This window comes from Peromyscus maniculatus, chromosome 12 (genome assembly GCF_049852395.1).
Source record: "Peromyscus maniculatus bairdii isolate BWxNUB_F1_BW_parent chromosome 12, HU_Pman_BW_mat_3.1, whole genome shotgun sequence".
Taxonomy (NCBI): Eukaryota; Metazoa; Chordata; class Mammalia; order Rodentia; family Cricetidae; genus Peromyscus; species Peromyscus maniculatus.
The window spans coordinates 43668944-43688462 of record NC_134863.1 but is presented as its reverse complement, the minus strand read 5'-3'; the positions used below and the strand labels follow the sequence as shown (position 1 = coordinate 43688462).

The window sequence follows — 19519 nt, the reverse complement described above, 5'->3', positions numbered from 1 at the left end:
CCCACACTGAAACTATTCCCTCTTTTAGTGAGTAGGTTCTTTCTTCTTGTTGTCTTTCCTTTGTGGGGGAAGTTTTCTCACAATACTCTGAAGATGAACAAGATTTGACATGAGAAAAGAGATGTATGAGGTATAAAGGATAAGTCATAATAAAAATGCATTTCTATAAGTAAAACATCTTAATTTTGTATTTATTATTATAATCTCAAAGAGGATTTCAATGCTTTCACAGAGAAAATGTTTCAAAAAATAATGTAGCTCATTCTTCAATCCCAAACTGATCAATAGTAGAGGGATTCATTCTTATAGCCCCTGGGCAAAATTGATCAGTACATTTTTTTTCAGACATTTGTTTCTTCTGGTGTCCCCATCTTATAAAAATTCCCTGGATTAGACAGTATTCAGAATTTAAATGATAGCAGCTTCAGGCACTTTCACCTGTCATGGATGCTGAAAGATAGACTTGAGTCTTTAGTAAAATATGATGCTAAAGTGGTGGCACCATGTCAAGTTTTCTGACTTTCACCTTAAGTTCTTTTCTTCAGTCATACTCTCATTTGAGCAGATGAATGACTTAGGCAGATTTCTGTCTGATTTTTCTTGTTGTGAGTGTGCCAGGCAACAAAGTGTGTAATTATCTCCCTAGAAGAAAGCCAGGTAATTATTAACTAACATTCTGAAAGAGTGAGACAATGCCTTTCTTCCACAGTAGCAAAAAAGCAAAAGTCCCAAGAACTATTCAGGTATTATTAGGCTTCACATACACACACACACACACACACACACACACACACACACACACACACACACTTAATGTAGAGAAAGCTATAATTTTTGTTGTTTGTTATGAAATTAGTCTGCCTCATCAGCCACCACTGAAAATGAGGGTACCCAGATAATCTTGGAAATCTAAATAAAACTTTTTTTTACATTAGAGACAAAGTTTTCATTGATTTCCCGGCACATACAATTACTCTATGCATTGTTTGGGACTTTCAGGTCTACAAAGTCATTTTATATAGTTCTAGTTTTTTTCTTTTTAATATTCATACATTGATAAAAGTCACATATTGCATTTTATAAGGAAGATGACTATCTGTAACTTAAAAAATATCAACGAAATCTGGCTGGTCATTTTCATTGACCAGATTGGGAGACAGCAGCCAATCATATTGGATCTACTAAGAAATATCTTCTAAAAATGAACATTTACCCTTTAATTAAAGAGTGTTTCTGTATCTACTCATTTTAAGTGACACATTTAGCATGATTGTTATTATTTATTATTGTTACTTCAAGACAGGATTTCTCTGTGTAACAGCTCTAGCTTCCCTGGAACTTGCTCTGTAGACCAAGCTGGCCTTGAACTCACAGAGATTCACCTGCCTCTGTGTCCTTAGTGCTGAGATTAAAGACATGTGCCACCCACACCCAGGTTAACTTGATTGAATTTTATAACAGCTAATAAATAATGAAAAAGAGGAAGCCAGATTGAGCTATACAGAGAAGAGAAAACTGTAATAAGTAGGAAAGAAAGTTGTCATTTATCAGATTGGTTACACTTGTCTGACAAAAGGCTAGGGAGCTTGGTGGTAAGTCCATTTGTATAATAAAATCAGGAGGCTAGGGAGATCAGTCACAAGTAAAGTGTTCTGCAAGCCTGAGGACCTGAGTTTAATCTTCCAGGGGACATAACATCCTCTTCTGGTCTCTGAGCACACAAAGACACACACAGACAGACACACACACACACACACACACACACACACACACACACACACCATTAATATACATATTAATGTAAATGTATTTACATATTTATATTTTACAATATAAAATATTTGTAATTAATTATTAATTAAATGTAAAGCTACGATGGGGCATGAAACTCAGTGGTAGTATAACATGTGAAATACAGGGCAGAAAAGTAAGTGCATCTAATCTGAGTGCTATGGTGGTAGACAGAAAGATCGCTGGGGCTCTTATAATCTAGGTGCTACAATGTTAGACAGAAAGATCTTCTCCAGCCCCAGGAACCAGAGAGAGAACCTGTTAAAAAAATGAAGTGACTCATAAATATTCACTGACACCTCAGACTTTCTTCTTGGTTGCACATATACTCCTATAAGTCTACAAACTTCCATCTACATAAACACAAATACATACACACCACCATCACACATAAACATATAGACAAAAAATAAATAAAAATTATATATTTTAACATTTTTTCTGTACTTTCATTGCACTTATTTAAAAATATTTTAAATCCAGTCACTTGTTATTCACACATAGTTTTCCACTACTCAGGCACATGATTACATGCTACCTGCATACATTATTTTAAATTCTGTCAAAATAATGGTATCAACAGAATGAGCATACTACAGTACTTCAAAACTATTGATCTATTTTTAAACAGAGTATCATCAAGTATCTGGGGCAATTTTGACATGTAAAAAAAAATTCTGAATATGATAGATTGTGTCCATAACTATAATTGCTTGATATAATGCTTATTTTTCTTTTCAGAATCCGTCAGAGCATGGTCTCTAAGGTAGCTAAATTTTAATGGTCAGCACCCTGACATTTGCTGTACATTTTTTGTTCTCAGAGAGCCCTAAACCTCTCTAGTAGCTCAATAAATTCTTAGTTGCTTCATGCAATGAAAGTTTTCAAGCCAAAGCCCTCTAGCTTAAAAAAGATAAAAGATAAAAGGAAGAAAAAAAGGTCGACATTTTTCTCCAGCCACAAACATTCCAGTGCAACAACTTCTTATTCAGAAAAGTAGGAACATCTCTGCTCATGCTTTTGCTATGTTCTTGATAAAGGAAAGTAGCTGAGTCCAGGAATATGTTGGTTAGACTAGATTGATGATGATGGCTTTATTATTGACAGTGTTTGTCTTTATGAGAAACTATAATTCAAAGTTTATAGAAGCATGATTATCACTAGTGATAATTCATATTCAAAAATCTCTTGAACATCTTACATCAGGGTGCTAGCTATCAAGATCATTAACTTTAGACGGTCCACCTGTAAATTTTCTATATTACAATACATAACAGAATATTATTATAAAGAAAAAGGTAGGGGGATCAAAATGAAAGGCATATCCTCCGAGACCAAATTTTAGTTCTCCTGCATTTATGTCATTTTTTAAATTGTTAGTAAAAACACATTTATTACCAAGTGTGTATAAGAGATACAAATATCTACCTTCACCTCATTTCATCTGCTAGTATTTATTCATTTATCTTACACTAAAAGGTTCTAATGAGTTCATAATTGAGGAATTCTGATCCAATATGCAATGGGATGTTACTACTAGCAAGAAGGCCAATTATTATAAATTGCAAACTGATACCATTTTCTTCCCAAGGAAATGAAATATAGAATAAATACTATGCTTGTGAAAAATATCTTTGACTGAGCAGCGTACTCTCCAAGACATTCTTCATTCTTAGCATGAATCAAGTCCTTTCAAATGAAGATCACCTTTGCAAGAAAAGAGGAAGAAAAATATCTCTCCTTTGTCCTATACTTGCATTCTTTCATGAATCCAATTTTTTTATTTTTTTTCCAATTAGAGGGCTATTGGAAACAGATTCTGCTACCCAGAATGGCTGTCCCAAGAACTAAGAAAGCTAAACATTGTGGAAAAGACAATGCAAGCAGTGCAGGTCTTTTCTTCTTGCTATATGTTTATATAAAAATTTGATCAAAATACACTAAGAGATCTTATTGAGTTTTTAAGGTATTTCAGTACACTCAAATATAACTATTTCAGGATTAATACATAAGTATCTCTGTACAATTACACACACAAGCACATATAAATACGTATACACAGAGATAATACACACACGTGCACTTGTGCATAGGAGCACATGCACACACACACACACACACACACACACACACACACACACACACACACACACATTGTCTATACTGCAGTCTATTTGTATCTAACTATTCTGTTACCAGAGATACCATGATGTATAAACTTTAAGACTTCATCCTTTAAAAAAGCCTAGTTACCTCAATGCATGAAGTTTTTATATCCTTCTGGATATACAAACCGTATCTATAAAATGAAAGTATTTTTCTCTAGCTTTCATAGTATTGTAGAACATAATTAGATAATGTTTTATGCCAAATTACTTCACTCTTTACTTTCTTAAAAATGATATTTCAGTTTGGTTTTCTGTTGACAAGTTTGGAAGTCTGGGATCTCTAGGCCTCATAGCAGTCATTCTGTGGCATAAACTTTGGAACATGTAACTGATTCATTTCCTATGTCTTTATTTAGTCTGTTCCTTCATTAAATTGTTTCTATTCTATATCACAAATACAAGCTCTTTTTGCTTTAAAAACTATATCACCCCAATCTTCATTTCAAACACAATAATAGGAAAACTATATTTTCAAATGATTTAGTAAAAGACAGCATTTTTTAATTTGGAGCATAGAAAGTTATAGTCAACTATGTATTTCCTCATCTGTAGATATAGTTACAATTGATAAAATGATTTACTTTGGAAGGCTTAAATTTTGTTCCATCTACTAGATGATTTTATGAGTTGAAGAAGTAAAGAAAGCAAATGAAGAAACAGAGAAAGAAACAACCAGAAAATCAAAAGTTCTCCCATGCTCATAGATCAGTAGGCTTAACATAGTAAAAATGGCAATCTTAGTAAAAGCAATCTACAGATTCAATGTAAGTCCCATCAAAATTCCAACACAATTCTTTACAGACCTTGAAAGAACAGTATTCAACCCCCTATGAAAAAACAAAAAACACAGGATAGCTAACACAATCTTGTACAATAAAGGAACTTCCACAGTTATGACTATCCCTAACTTCAAGCTCTACTACAGAGCTATAGTAATAAAAACAACATGGTATTGAGAAATAAAAAAAACAAGCAATGAAGTTAGACACTTAAATCATTTCCAATTTGTTCTCTGTATTCTGTTGTTTTAGAATGCAGTAGGTGTGTGTTTGATAACTAAACAGAACACAGATCAAAGACTGCTATATCCAGAAATGTCCATTAGCTGGCTACATTTTCAGACATATGTTGCCTATTCCTCTGTACAAGCACCCAGGTTGTTTGCTTAGAATTGGAGGAAGGGCGTCAGGTTCTAGGAAATTGTGGATTTATTTTGAAGTCTAAAACTGAAGGCTTAGAGCAAGGAGGTAGCTATCTTTAAAGAGCAGGAGTGAATCTGAACCTTAGCTAGGAAAGCCAAGAAATAAAAGGATGTAGAATGTTTACCGCTGACACAAGTTACCACAGCAGTTGCCATTGTGAGTATGAAACCATTAAGCCAAATCCAGAAACAAAATTTAGAAAGGCGAACCTCAGATATTAAAAAGAACCCACAACAGCTTGTTTTGATTTTCACCTTATATAACCTTCAAAGCTTTACCTTCTTACCTCCTGGCTTAGTCAGAGCGATGGAGATTCTTACTGTGTGAGTCCCTGCTGTTTGTTATAGTTTGGCATTGTGTCTTAGATCTCATGTCTGAGATTTGAATTTTGTAAATACATACCTTTAGATATTTAGAATTTATAGAAATGTGTTTTCTCACACACTGTGTGCCCCTGGGCAATTCAGTTAACTTTTGAATTCTTGGTTTCATCATTTGTGATACAGGAATAAAACAATGGCACCTGCTTTGCATAATTACAATGAGGAAGACATCTCAGTGTAACTTTCAATGAATATTTATTGAGCGCCAATGGTATTCACAGCATTGTTCTATTCCCTGTCAACACAGAAAGCCAACAAGATCCTTATCTTCCCAACATTCAGATTTTTATGTGTGAAAGAGAAAACAATTAGGTAACTAGAACATAAATAAGATAACAGAATATCAAGTCTGGTAGTAATGAGAGCAGTACATTTTAGTCCAAGTTGTGTGATATTCTGTTTGTGTTCTGACAAATAAAGCTTGCCTGGAATCATGGGGCCGAGATAGCCACTACTTAACCATAGAGGTCTGGAGGTCGGTACAGAGAGGAAACAGGAAGTGATAAGGCAGAGCAGAGACAGGATCTCATCTCTCTTGGACTGGCAGATTGGAAGAGGTAAGAAGCCAGTATGACTTCTTCCCTGCTTCTCTGATCTTTCAGGTTTTTACCCCCATATTTGACTCCTGGTTTTTATTGATAAGATTACTTAGGAGTCCAATTGACAAGAGAGAGGAGGGATTATATGAGCAAGAGATATGGAGACCATGATTAGAAAAAGTACAGAGACAACTAGCCAAACTAGTGGAAACACATGAACTGTGAACCAATAGCTGATGAAACCCCATAGAACTGAACTAGGCCCTCTGGATAAGTGAGACAGTTGCTTAGCTTGAACTGTTTAGGGGGCCCCCAGCCAGTGAGACTGGGACCTGTTCTTAGTGCAAGAGCCAGGTTTTTGGAACCTAGTGCCTATGCTGAGACACTTTGCTCAGCCTTGGTGCAGGGAGGAGGGGATTGAACCTGTCTTAACTGAATATATCAGGCTCTGCTGACTCTCCAGGGGAGACCTTGCCTTGGAGGAGGTGGGATTGGGAGGTGGGTTGAGGAAAGGCTGGGGAGTGGGAAGAGGGAAGACAGGGGAATCCGTGGTTGATATGAAAAACGAATAGAAAATCTCTTGATAATTTTTTAAAAAATGAAGAAAAAAGTTTACACTTCACTAAGTAGTACATTTGGGGGGGGATTCAAGAGAAGCCTTAAGAGTATAGAGAAAAGAGATAACAATAAAAAATGCACAATACAACACATACTGTCAAGTAAGTTATTACATAGAGCAGACCTGAATCCCCAAATATACTTCTGATTGTCAGAGAATAGTATATTAAAAACAATCCCACATTAGGCTCATATATTGGGCTCTTCATGTATAAATTCCCATCAATAATTTGCTGAAGAACAATGGTTAATCATTGCTGTGGGATGGTCTGTATGTCAAATCTGTTGCTCTGATCGGTCAATAAATAAAACACTGATTGGCCAGTGGCCAGGCAGGAGGAAGTATAGGCGGGACAAGGAGGAGAAGAATTCTGGGAAGTGGAAGGCTGAGTCAGAGAAACTGCCAGCCGCCACCATGACAAGCTGCATGTGAAGACACCGGTAAGCCACAAGCCACGTGACAAGGTATAGATTTATGGAAATGGATTAATTTAAGCTATAAGAACAATTAGCAAGAAGCCTGCCACAGCCATACAGTTTGTAAGCAATATAAGTCTCTGTGTTTACTTGGTTGGGTCTGAGTGGCTGTGGGACTGGCGGGTGACAAAGATTTGTCCTGACTGTGGGCAAGGCAGGAAAACTCTAGCTACAAGTCATGATTGGTTATTTAGAACTATCCATTCTACATGACCAGAAGAATTGAGAAAGATGATAGAGAAAGATGGACATGCTACAGAAATGGATGTGAATTTTTAGTAGAATGATAGAGAAAAGAAGATATGTTTGAGTGGTTCCTTGAATAAAGTAAGGAGAAATGTCATTGAATGATCTAGAAAGGGACAACAGAAAATCCTGAGGTCTTAGTGAGAGACAAGACTTGGCATTTATGTGACACAGTAACATGTAAGTATGTGAGAACACAGCTACCATTAGAAATACAGTGGAAAAGCACAAGGTTGACCTCATGAAGGACTCCATGGGTTAGAATGAGGGGTGTAAGGCTTGTACCTCATAGTTCATGATAAGTTTCTAAGCAGAAGAAAGATTAATCTTACATATCTTTAAAGGTTTCTATTTAATGGTATATAAGACAAGAACGTTATAAATTAGGAATTTCTTGTCAGTAATAAAGTAGGAATTATTAAATTCTTAAATATGCAACTTGATAATTATTGAGAATTTTAAAGACTTTTTATGTATATGAATTATAGTCACCATAAGTCTAAACTGAAAATATTCTAAAATGATTGTTAACATTTAATTTGTATACTATAAAATCTATCCCTTTATGGTATCTACTTTGGCCATTTTTAAAATTCAGAGTTTTGTAGTACTTACACCTAAATTTAGAACATTTTGAATAATCCTATCCAGAAATGGTTAGGATGAGATGTGCTTCAAATCTCAAGTAATTCTATCAGATATTGAATATTTGCACCTATATTTGGTATTCCTCGTGGATGGACTGTCAGTCTAAATAAGAAACTCATTAGTTTTATTTTCACATTACACACAATTTATGAAGGTGATTACCTTAAAAATATTTCTTGAGGTGCTGGAGAGATGGCTCAGTGATTAAGAGCACTGGATGCTCTTCCAGAAGACTTGGGTTCAATTTCCAGCACTCACATGGCAGCTCACAACTATCTGTAATTCCAGTTCTAGGGGATCCAACACCCTTACACAGATACACCAATATAAATGAATAAATCATTCAAAGAATATTTCTTAAACCTACGTTTGGAATATAACCCATCATATAAGGCTAAGTCAAAAACTTCTGGATTTTTGAACATATTATTTTATATTATAGATTGGGTGTTAAACTCTATTGGCATAACTAGAAAATTCAAGCTGTTTCCAACACAAATCATTGCTTATGCCTTTGATCCAGCAACAGCCAAACCACTAATCTACCATTTTCTCCACAGATTTGCATGTTATCGGTATCCAAATACTTTGTATATGTTGATCCATGCAATATGATATATGGTTTTTGAGGGTGTTTTATGTTATCCTTTTGTAATTGATTTCAAGGTTCTTCATTGCCTCACTGGCAGCATTTCTTTTATTGTGGAATAAATAGTAGTCTATTGTGTGGACATACAACTTTCTTAACTATAAATTGGTAGACATGAGGGTGACTTCACTTATTTTTCTCTGCAGGGGTTAACATGGCTGTGAACATGGGTACATAGTTTTGCTTTATTTCCATTTTCATTTCTCATGAATATAAACTGGACCTAGACTTGCTTTTGCCTTGTGGCAACTCTAGATCTAACCTTTGAGAAAATGCTAAACTCTTTTCTATCTTCCCTCTGAGGTCAGACATGTAAAAAATACCAGCATCCAAGAGCAAATTATATTAACCATAAAACAGCACTGGTTATGTTTGTCACAAATCTTCTGGAAAGTTTTGCTACACAAAATTGTGAGAACAAAAGCCCTGTTGATGGAGATGATATGTTAGAAATGAGGAAAGAAGTATTAACACATGTAAGAAAAATTGTCTCATGCATGTAATCTTGGTGGGGTAGATCTAAAGTCAATTTAAAGGTAGAAATCCTCTGTGGCACCTGTATAATAATAACAAAAAGGAATGACCATGACACTGATATGTTTGACAGCACATGGATTTTAATATATGATAGGGGCTTGATGCACACATTTAGGGTGCATTAGAATAAATGCACATTTGAACTATAGATTAAAATTAATAGGGAATATACACACATTGAGAAAACAGGGATCCTGAGACAAAGCCTTAGAGCAGGCTAAGATGTGGAGAAATGATGAGACTTCAACTTAAAAGTGGAGAGCAGAAACTAATAATGCTTGAAGAGAAATCATGTAGAGAGATGTCTTGTAAGGTAAATGAACAAAATACTTCAAAGCAAAAATTGGTACTGGCTATTAAATGTTAGAGAAAGGGGAATAAAACACTCATCACTCATTACACCACTAAAAGGACATTAATGCTATCTGTAATCTCCAAGAGGTGCTGAGAAAAGGTTCATGGGTATAATTTGAACAATAAATAACATTCTGGAGATTAGAGTAATTTTCCTTAATTTTTCTTGGGATAAAGTACGTACATATATTATCTAAGAAGATATGTGCTCACAACAGTTTTGTGTTCTGTTTGCTTCTTTGTTTACTTGTAGACATTTTCCCTTGGTTTTATAATGAAGGAAACGATAGAAGAGGAAAACAGTAGCAGATTTTGAGTTGAAGCAAAGTAGAAAGCACAAAGTAGAAAAGTTAACATTGGGTTAGAATGTGAAGAGGATAACTGGAGGAGCCTAGCACCTAGCAGAGCTGGTGGTGGAAATAATTGGAATTCAACTTCTGGTAGCTTCCATTTCTCACTAATATAAGAAGCAGTTATGAGAAGGGGAAGGATGTGTTAGAGATGTACTCTCGAGAAGTTATAAAACATGAAGGGAATGAGAGAACAAATGTACTCAGGAAACCAGTGGGTTTGTAATCAATCAAAGTAAGTGATCAAGCCCAGAGCTTGGTACATCACAAGCACTCAATATTTTTGAGTAGTTTTATTATTACCTAAACCCAAGGTTTTTTTCAGGCACTTCTGGGATGTACCTCCCACTCACACCAGACATCTTGGCAACCACGTTTCCTGGTTTTGCTTTCACATTTCTTGAAAGTCAAAAGCATCTTTCACCTTTTAATTCAACTGCTGGTCCCTTACACTTAATTTGATTTGTAATCCAAAAATCATTCCTCAGAAAAACTTCTTTGTTACCTCTTAATGACATTTACTTTTCATTTTCTTTTTTGGTTTTCAATGTAGTCAAATTCATTAGCAAATACTATTTGATACAATTACTTTCCTGAAAGCCTTGATAAGCTCCAGCTGGCAAAGAATAAATTCCAATTGTCACTTGTAACCCAGAAAGCTACTATGTGGTCTATTCAACTGTAGCTCACTTTAGGATCTTCAGTGGTTACTTTCATGTCCTCAAAACAGGCAGAACTTGTTCTAGAGTCAGGAACTGCATGCTTGAAATTCTCTCTACTTAGCACACATTCTCCTAGGTCTCTTCCTCTTTCAGAGCTCACATGATTGGAGTCTCAAGTTCAAGGTCCTTTTTCACATTTTTTTCCTCCAGCTATTCTGCTTGTCTATGTTATCAAAAAGTAACACAGTAGGCCACACGTCAAGATATTCTCTGATATAATAATTACCTATGTATCATCTATCTATCCCACTTGCATAGACATTTCAGTAAAATGTGAGCCGTGCCTAGTATAATGACACACAATTAGGATAGAAAATTGTAATGCAAGATAAAATTAATTCTCAATAAATGTTTGTTTAAAAATTAAATGGCATAAATTCACAATGCTATGATTTCCTTTATGTCTAGGAATAAGAAACTTGGGCTTCAGTAGGTAGTCATTAAGGAAAAGGCTATGGATGAATTTCATTACAAGATTACAATGAAATCAGCATTCCAAGTGGGAAAATTTACTGTAGGGTTCCAGAAGAGAATTTGTTTTCAAGCTTGGTAGCTAGCAAAATAGTTATGCCAGGAAAAACCCACAAGTATCTCAGGAACTCAAGCACTTCTGTCTAAACAAACCCTCCGGTGGAAGAACAGCCTCCAGGGATGCTGGTTCCCAACAAACTCTCCATTGTTCTGAATCAGTCATATTGAAGGATCTACTAGCATTTGACGTCTAGCGTTTTCCAGGATCAGTGCCCACCGTTTTCTCTAAGGTATTGCTAACACCAGGTTTGGAAGTTGCCCCTGGTTCAGCTATCTCTCTCGGGGACTGTCAGTGCAATAGTATTAATGGGCATAAACACACCTGGAGAGCAGCAATACCTCTTGCAATTCTCATATTCTTTAACATATTCTTGCCCAAAGAGCTTATCATGATGACCTCAAAATCATTATTTCACTTGGATTGTACTTTGCTTCTTAGGTTATCTAGGAACAGTCCGTTTATCACTACACATCTGTTATTCTCCTGGCCTCAACCCTTGGACCCCTGGATCACTATTGCAAAATCTATAATATTAGTTACAAAATGGTATTTTGGGTTTAAGTGAAGTCCATGTCCTTGCTGAGGCTTAATTTCCTTGCCCTTGTGTTCTCAGGTGTACATTCAGGATAACAGGAAATTTAGTGAAGAGACTGATTACATGAGAATCCTGCCTTTGAGTTTATGGTTTAAAAGGAATATGAGCAAATAATATCAAACAACATTAGAATTACTAATAGTGATATCATAGTCTATGAGGGGTCAAACCTGGACAAGATAGCATTTCTTTTCTAGAACATAAAACTGAGTTCACATCTTCTTATAAATAAAGAAGCATTTTCTTCCATACTTTATGATTTTATGCAAACCTTGAAGGGATGACTTCCAAATAGAAATAACAAAACAGTAAACTTGAACATGGCTCTTTTCTGTGATCTAGGACATGTGCCCAAGTTGTAAATTTCTCATCTGCCATTCTAAGCAACTAGAAATATCTTCTTCTAAAAGCTTAAAATATCCATACATTTTTACTTCCAGCTTTTCATTGTTCCTTTAGTAATAGACTACAAATGTCAAAACTGATTAGCATACCTGGTATAAAATAGAAGCACAATATATGTATATATTTAATTCATATATAATTACATAATAGTTAATGACCACTTCTTATTAGATTGCTTGTTACCCAACTTTATTTTATTTTACATTTGCTTTGTGCATGTCCTTAATTAAAAGAATCCTAGCATTTCTTAGTATTCTTAATAAATAATGAGAAATTTATTTTTTAGTTTAGTAAAGACAATTTAATACTGATGATTTTTTTTTTACATCTTAGAGGAGTTTTCTTTGCAAGATACTTTAATCATCTTTATTTCAGTTTTTTCTTACAACAGTAGTATGCAAAGTGTACAGGACCTCAACCAGAAGCTAAGAACTCTGGGTAAATGAGGAATGCTGAGAGTGAGAGACTTAGTCTTCCTCAGGTGTGGGGCGTTTACCCGCCAACCCCACAGTTCCCCAGAGTTTTCTTAAGTGAGAGCAGCAGGAAATGTTAGCTAGAAGGATTTAGAGTGTGGAGACAAACAGATAGAAAACACAGGATAGCCTCGAGAGGGCCTGGAACCTATTCCAATGAGCCCTGACTGTCTCTGCCCTAGGGTATTTATAGAAATGCCAAGGGATTGAGCAAAAGACCTCCCCCAAGCACAGCTAAGTGCAGATCATCTCAGACACCTGCACTCAGGCCCGGGGTCTAAACATCCTTTCTATTTGGACCCCATGGCTGGGTAAAGCCATGAGGAACCTGAAAACGGGTTCTCACACTCAGGGAAGAGTGAGCACAACACTGATTATCCAAAACCAAGTGGTCAGCACTGAAAACATGCATATACAAGCAGCATGTTTTACTTGCACATGTACATATACTGTAGCATGTACAGGTAGCATTATACAGCTGGAGGTATTATTTAGAAATATATTCGCATATTCATATATACATTTAAAGACATCTAATGAGAAATAAAAGTGACCATAAATTTGAAAACTGGCTGGGAAGGGTATGTGGAACAATTTAGAGGGAGAGGAAGGAAGGAAGAAATAGTATAATTATTTTGTAATCTCAAAAAATAAAAGAAAAAATGTTAAAAAATGATATAGAGGTAAACTCAAAACAGAAAATTTTAAATGCAAACAAAATATATAACTTTGACTTACTAAACCATGTTAATATTAAATGACTATTTTTTATTTTTTCTCATTCCTTAGAGAATTTTGTATAACTTACTTTGATCACCAAGTCCTCCAAGATCCTCCACTCCTTTCCCAAATCTGTGTCTACTCTAAAAAACAAACAGGAACATTTTAAACAAGTCATCAAATATAATTGCTAGCTGGTCATTTCTGCGAATTTACCCTCACTCTACATATAATCTCATAATCCATAGACAAATGAGAAGTTGTATGACCTATTCTGATCTAATTTTGCATATGTGTACACCAAGAGTAGGCAGAAATAAGAAAGGGTAATGGAAAATAGTCATTTAATCTCAGTAATTTGACCTGGTATTACATGAACAAAGCATTATCCCACTGTTGGTATTAGATAGGACTGAAACCTGAACTTTAAAGAGACATTGGGGACAAACAAGTTATTGGTGTGGACCAAACCTGAGTCAACTTCTTTTGTGACTTGGCTCACCTCAGCCTGACACGCATCCAAGCACCCTCTGTTACCCCACAGGAGATCTGGAATTCGCAACACCAAGAGATTACAGCTGGATCAGCAGATTGATCAAATATTTCACAGGTGGTCAGCATATCTGGCAAACACTGAAAGCTCCCCTGAAGCCAAACATAAAAGCTGGCTTCGAGGCAGGTGCATTTTCTGCTGTCCCAACACTTGGATGCTTATTTTTTCCCCTAAAGGAATAGAAGTTAAATCACTTCAAATTCCAACTCAAAACTGGAAAGTTGATTTCTATCCCAAATCGGGTCCCACCCATGAATCTAAAAAATGATTAAACCAGAAAGATAAAATGTTAGTTGTTTGTATTTTCTAAACTTGGCCTTTATTGCGTGTTTTTCTGAATAATCAATCCCATCATTGGTGAGCACATGCATTAAGAAGGCATGGTATGGGAACTTTGTTGAGAGTGGTATCCTCAAAGGGACCCCTGTGGCTAATATCACTTGGAAAAAAAATTTCCAACTCCTCATAGTGATTTCCAAATAATTATATCTTCAAAGGTCAAATAATGTGTTTGATACAGCACAGAGCACATGCCTTATCTCCAGGATTTCTTAACTTTTAGTTGTGTGACAAGGACTTGTAATCTGCATTTGTGATGAGTTCCTCAGTGACGTTCAGGTTACATGGACCATCCATTGAAAACTATTGTTTCAAAGAAGCATTTTCCATCCTTGACTAAACATGATATTTACTTAAGCTTTCATAATTCTTTATGCTACAATGCACCGTGACCACGTGATTTGAGCCCAATAACGAATAAAAGCTAAAATCCAAAGTTATGCTAAAAAGGGAAGTCACGTTTTAGAATTGCTTCAAGGTAGAAGACACAGACTCATGGCAATATAGAGTAGAGAATGTCAGATCTGATGAGGAAAAAATATAATTCATTTATAATAAACTAGATATTATTTCATTATTTAATCTATGTCAAGTCTTAATAAGACAACATTTTTCCTGAAGTAGAGTCATGTCTCATTCTGAGCCTGGGCTTCATTTGACTTTACTATGTATTCTGAGCTATACTCCAAGTTATAGTAATCCTGCTTCTTCACCCTCCATCGTATAGGTATAGGAAACCTTTATGCTCTAGTTAGATGCAAATGCATCTTCTACCAAATGAAAACACCTACATCCCTCTACTAATGCGTTCACTCATGCTGTCTTTTTTTGTTTTTAATGTAATGAAGTGGCTCCATTTTGAAGCTGATTATTAAGTTAGTCTTAAAGGATATAGAGAAATACTTTTAACATGGATCATGTGTTCTATATTTACTCATTAACACATACTTCAAAGGAGGACATGGTACCTGGTGATCTTTCATTGGTATTTATTGTGTATTGAATGAGTAGATATCTGTAAGTTCCATTAGATCCTGAGTAGATATGTCTGGATTTTGTAGAATGGTAATATCTTTCAAGGAAGTTTTTCTGGCTATGCCCTCTTTTACTTTCAAGGTAAGATGTCTACCATGCTTAGGATGGCATTTTTGTTATTTCCTTACCTTTTGGAAACATCCTTGCTAATGTGTAGCAAAAATATCAAAAAGGCTCATTGTTTTCTTTCCCTCTTTTTTTCCATCCTAGGAAGCTATTCTTTGATTTTCTTTTTAGGCCACTGTCTATGAAAACAAATCAAACATTCATCATCGGCCATCTAACTCAGAAACAGAGAACCTAAATTACTGAAAGGGGCTTTTATGTTACATTTTCTCTGTTTTTTGTTTTGTTTTGTTTTGTTTTGTTTTGTTTTGTTTTTTTAACAGCACAATCTCTCCCACTTCAAGCCTTAAATATAACGCTCACCTAGGATGGCTATTTGAAAACTAAATGGGTGGACTACAATAAAGAACAAACTGTTTCCATCAGGTTCTCCCTTGAGTTAGGAATACACAATTACAAAAATAATTCTTCATGAGTAGCTACTGGCTTTCTTTCCGCAGTTTCCAGAAACTGTGCTTTTATTGTGGCACGTGCGGCCTGTCTGCTAATTTCAGCAGTGCCTCACGTTGCCACTAGCATAAAAGGGTTGTCAGATTTTTCCATTGTAGGCTACATTGTGCTGAGTGTTTAAACATTTCCAACTGTGTCAGCCTAAACCTCGACTCTGCAAGTTCCTACCTGGAGTGCATTTTTTTCAACATATCAAAAATGGTCAAACAACATAACTTAGCACATTTCCCTCTGATGTCTAGCAACAATGAAAAAAAAAATCCAAATAGGGCAATTTTCTGATTGCCTCATCCATCAGTGGAGGCACACTTACTCATGCATTCACATGCACAAATGCATACAATTCACCTAAATTAATCGATGTTCTCTTTCCTGGTGAAGCAAAAAGCCTTGTTTAAATCTTTCAAGAGGTCTGTCCATACCATGGATTGTGAGATGTGCATACATGTTTTCTTGCTGACAAGACTCTTTGCTCCTCCAAAATACGAGGTTGAGGTAACATGGCATTGGGGTGTTTATTATATATTATGAAATCATATTAAAAAAATGAAACAAATTGCTTTCCATAGGATTACCTACATATTTTTCTTTCTTAAATGTATTTTTGTGTTCATACAATAGATTTTGATTTATTTTTTCCTCTCATCCAACTCTTCACAAATCCTCCATCCTTCTTCCCAACAAAACTTTATGTCCTTTTTCACTCTTAAAATAAGTAAATAAGTGAATAAATAAATATTAAAATAGCACACAGAAAAACACTGAATCCAATTTGCATTGCCCAACTACTCCTGTGCAGGAGGCTTGCCGTGGATTGTGTTTGATATACCCAGTGTCACTTCATTAAATTCAGTTGATTTTCCCTCTCATAACATCTATGAATTACAAAAGGCTCTGTATTGGGATGGGTCTTTGTGCTCCCTTCCTTTCTTACAGTCTAGGATTTCATCTGGCTTTAAAGAGTACAGTCTTATTCATGCTGTCAGATTCTCTGTGAGTTCATAGGTGCTTCAGCCCTGCTGTATGTTGGCTCTTAAAATCTCTCCAACTCCTGTTCCACATAGACAGATCCTTGAGTCTTAACTGGAGTACTATGATAAAGCCATCCCATTTAGAGTTGAGTGGTCTGAGTTTTCTCACTGTGTGAACATTATCCAGTTATGGGAATCTGTGTAAATTACCATCTACTGCAGAAACTTAATGATTAGACTTGAACAATGCACTGATTTATGGATGTAGCATTAGATAATCTGCAGTCATTTTTTATTATGCTCATTTGAATTCTAAGTCTTAGAACAATAATAGTAGTAGGCACCTACATTTGAAGTGTCGAAATACAGTAAATGAGAATATTAGCCTAAGACTTCTGCATATCCTTGGGTATATGAATATGTTTCGTAGTGCAGTACTTATGCTAAGTACTGATTCATATGTTTTGACATAATAGAGTAAGCATTAACTTTGTTCTCTTGTTGCTTGTCTGGATTCTTACCGATCCTTGGTAGACTGCCCCACATAGGGATTATTCCTAGTGAAATTAATTGCTTCTGCCCATGCATATGAGCTAGACAATGTATAGCCAATTCCCAAAAACCATTATAACAGAACACTAAAGACAAACACACACAGAGTCACTGTCTTACTAAATAATCACCCTGTGTCCAGATGACAGACAACGAGTCAAGAGCTGTGACATAATCTGTCTCAAGTTTTTACAGCGATCAGTTCTAAGCCTGCTTTGTCTTCTCACAAAATCCATTCAGAACCTTTTACCACAGTCTTCTCACACCTCTTCTGTCTCTTGACTGACCCAGTGGCTCACCATGGTCTCATATTCATTGAAACTGTAAGCAATGCACTTATTCTAACAGACAACCTTCTACTGTTTTGATGGCTGGAGACAACTGAAGAATAATAAAACTATATTTATGAAATGTAAACAAGAAAAAAATATTGTTGTTTAGAGTTCAAACACAGGGCTAATTCAGGCAAATGCTTTCAAGTCACATGATTTTGGCCATAAACTTATCTGTTCATCTACCTCTAGGCTAAGTTTTTCCTCCTTGCAGGAAATGGTAAGCTGAGATATGTGATGCATGATAAAATAATTATAATATAGTAAAGTGGAGAAAAAGTGTATACAATGAATATTCAAAGTATATAACTTACTATAAGTATCAAGCGATAAAATAAAAATTTAATTAGAAAAATTGAACACTAAAAATACAGTGTAGGAATTGGCTGTCATCAGTTTTCTTTAATTCTCTCAACCTGTCCTGAAATAACCCATAAACATTAGTGATCTTCATGAACATCAGCTTTCTTGCCTGTAATATTAACATAAACACAGTACTCTACGTGAGGACCAGAGGAAGCTCTGAGAGAAGATTTAAGTAGTATCAAGTCCTGAGTGAATGTGTGTTGTTGACATGAGCACAGTAATAAACAAGAACCTCAGTACTTCAGATCCATGTGAATGGCAAAGACATTCTCAGTTCAGACTCAGGAAAATGACAAAGTCCTTTGGTGGTCTGTGTAAATATGTTAACAATAGATACAGAAAATGCCAACCACAGTTTACTCCTCCATGGAATTTATATTCTGAAGGGGATACCCTACAGAGAAACAGCATACACATAGAGTTTGATTAGATTGCTTTTTTTTTCAGCTGTATATAATAACCACAAATTCTCATTCATCTGTGCAGAATAAATCTGCCTCCTCAGTTCAGGTGTATGAAGTAAACATGCTGCTGGTGCATCTCCATCAGACAACATGGTCTAGCTAACCCCAGCTTTTCTGTACTTAATCTGTGTGCACGTAGTGCACGTATGAGGCACCTTTACAGTTATTGAAAGGCATGATAAGCAATAATCATGGGATATGTTAGGCATCAGCATCTGGAATGTTTTTGATTTGATGATCTTTTCCCATTTCTTACCTGTTTGTAATTCCTGCATTCTATAAGAATCTCCTGATATAACATCACAGTCCTCTGAGCTCTTTATTGAAATTCAAGTGCATTGAGGATGTGACTTTAGATTGGTACCTGTTGGTAGAAAATGTAGCATTCTTTTAGCAGCTTGGCAAATCAGTGCCATTACATAGTTTTAGAATACTACACATCTCGCCGGGCGGTGGTGGCGCACGCCTTTAATCCCAGCACTCGGGAGGCAGAGCCAGGTGGATCTCTGTGAGTTCGAGGCCAGCCTGGGCTACCAAGTGAGTCCCAGGAAAGGCGCAAAGCTACACAGAGAAACCCTGTCTCGAAAAAACCAAAAAAAAAAAAAAAAAAAAAAAAAAAAAAAAAAAAAAAGAATACTACACATCTATTTACCCAAGGTAAAATAGATGAGCAAATCATCTCTAATCAACCTGATACATGAACATAAGATTAGAAACAATGCTAGATGACCAAAGTGGCAACCAACATTTATGATCAAAAACTTCCATCCATAAACTTAGTAGCTAAAACACTTAGCCAATACAGAACATTCCTGAATTCTAAAGGCAAACACATTTTGGAGCCTAGAACCTTTTTTTCTAATTTTAGGTAAAATATTTCCTGATAATAATATTAAAAAATCTTATAATATGGTAATTTACA

At 35.6% G+C, this 19519-nt stretch overlaps 1 long non-coding RNA gene across 1 annotated transcript; it reads right to left on the bottom strand.

The window, feature by feature from the left end:
- Positions 1–218: 218 nt before the first annotated feature.
- On the bottom strand, positions 219–18964 carry LOC121821590 (uncharacterized). The gene is made up of 5 exons (XR_013043779.1): positions 18854–18964; positions 15465–15581; positions 13912–14132; positions 13498–13552; positions 219–642 (listed from the first exon to the last, which is right to left on the bottom strand). It is a non-coding gene; the product is annotated as an uncharacterized LOC121821590 (long non-coding RNA).
- Between the last annotated feature and the right edge of the window lie 555 nt (positions 18965–19519).